Raw genomic sequence first — 2,202 nt, forward strand, 5'->3', positions numbered from 1 at the left:
CCAGCCCGCGCGGCCCCCTGCGTCCAGCGCTGGCGCCCGGGGCGGCCCCTCATCTGCCAGCTCAGGCCACTGGGGAGCTGGTGAGCGGGTCCTGGCGAGGCCAGTTGGGCCCCACACCAGTGTGGACTCGGGGCGGAGGCGGACACCCTGAGGCTTGGGCCCACCGTGGGCCTGACTGGAGCCAGGCGCCGGTCCAGGCTGGGCCTGCGGCTCCCTGCCCCCACAGCCGCCCTGGCACAGACCCTGCTCGCCACTAGAGGCCAGTGCAGCCCAGGTGGTGCCCAGGGCCGCTCACCGGTGGGGCTGGGGACAGGCCTCTGTCCCCGCTCCCTCCCGTCCCCCAGAGCTGCAGCTGGGCACTTGGGCCAGACCTTCCAGAACTTTCCTGGAGCCGAGGCCCCCGGAGGACCTTGGGGAGTCGGGTGGGGGGTGGGTACCCTCGCAGAGGCCAGAGGCCCAGCCCAGTCTGAGGCCAGGGAGGCTGGAAGCGGTCTTTGTATTTCGGCAGGTTCTGGCAACTTCCAGGCAGAAAAACAGCTACTTTGCCGAGGTGCTGACGCTTGGGGGGGTGGAGGGGCGGGCACGAGCGGGGGGTCTGGCCCCCACCGCCTGGCTCCCGCCAGCGCCCTGACCGCCGAGCGGCCGCTCTTTGCTCCACTCTCTGACTTGCGCGATTTCCACAAGCTGAACCCCACTAGAGGTCAGGGGCGTGGGGAGGGGAGAGGGGCTTGCTGAACCCCAGTCCCGAGGTCTGTCCCAGAATCCCAAGAAAAGGGCCCAGGGCCGGCCCAGACTTGCCGCGGCCGCGCCCCTCCACCTTCAAAGGGCCCAGGCTTGCAGCCGCGCGAAGCCCCGCTGCTCGTCACAGCTGCCCGGCGTGGCCAGCCGTCTCCGGAATCTATTTTCAAAAGTGCTGGCTCTGCGATGGACACTTCTGGGCACACGGAAATGGACGGCAGCAGCTTTGGACTGGACGTTGGCCCCCGGGGGCGGGGGTGTGTGTGCAAGACGCCCCCCTGAGGCGCCCTGGAGGCCCGGTGCCCAGTGGGGGGGCATTCCTTTGAGTGCCCGGGAAGACAGCGCCAGGTCCCTACCATGGAGCTGGGGGGCAGGGTGAGCCCCCGCCCACCTCTGCGCTCAGAGGGCTCCGGGGGCTCTGCCCGTCAGGCCCTGTGCCCCCCGTGGTGACCTCATCGGGGCTACCCCAGACCAGGAAGCCAGACTATGGTCATCTCAGCAGAAGGGGCCGCAAGGCCAGCCCCTGGCGGTGGGAGGGGGCTCCCAGACAGCCAGCAGGCAGGTCCCAGCGAGGTGGGGAGGCGGGAGGCTCCGCGCACTGCGGTCACCTGCCACACCTGGGTCGGCACAGACCCGGCGGCCCCCAGCTCCAGCTCTCCCCCAGCCACTCACAGCCACAAGGGGGTGGGGGCGGAGCGAGGGTGACGCCCCTTTTGCAGCACCCGGTGCCAAGTGTCCCCCTCCGGGGACTCCAGGAAGTGGGGCGGGCGCAGGTGTCCTGTTCCAGGAGCAGGCCCCACCCAGCAGGCCGTGCTTTTGAATTCCAAAAACAGGAGCAGAGGGGAGGGCCGGTGTTTGTTTAAGCCCAGCCGCCCTCAAGCCCGTGAAGTGGCACTTGAGGCTGGGCGTGGGGGGCCCTGCTTTCCCACTCCCCTCTGCTGCAGGGTCTTCTGCGGAGGGGTCCTCCCAGCCCTCCTGACCCCAAAGCTCCTGCCCTCTGACCCACCCCGGCGGGAGGAAGGGCAGTGGGGGGGTCCACTTAAGAGGGGCCTCTTCCTCCCCAGCCCCAGTTCCCAACAGGTCTCCCCAGTGGAAACCCCCACAGCAGGCCCCGACTCAGCCAACCTTGCAGGCCGGTAACCACATCATTGTCTCGCGCCCTGGCCCTCCCGGCAGCCTGCAGGGTGACCGGCAGCTGAGTGTGCGGCCAGGGCCCCAGGTCTGGGGGCTCACCCGGGTCATGCAGTGGCTGGCCCCTCCTTGGGCGCAAGGACCGCCAAGGTGCAGAGTGAGCCGGGTGGTCCCGCCGCTTATAAGGGCCGCAGGGCCGGTCAGCGCCCACACTCGGGGTGAAGGGCTGCCCCCGTGGCTCCAGCCCAAGCCTGTCCTCCGGGATGGGGAGGGCTGGGTCTACAGCTCCGCTCTCCAGCCTCCTCCCTCCCCGCAGGAGGCCAGTGCGAACCG

This window comes from Condylura cristata, unplaced genomic scaffold, assembly GCF_000260355.1.
Source record: "Condylura cristata isolate star-nosed mole 26May11 unplaced genomic scaffold, ConCri1.0 scaffold00004, whole genome shotgun sequence".
Taxonomy (NCBI): Eukaryota; Metazoa; Chordata; class Mammalia; order Eulipotyphla; family Talpidae; genus Condylura; species Condylura cristata.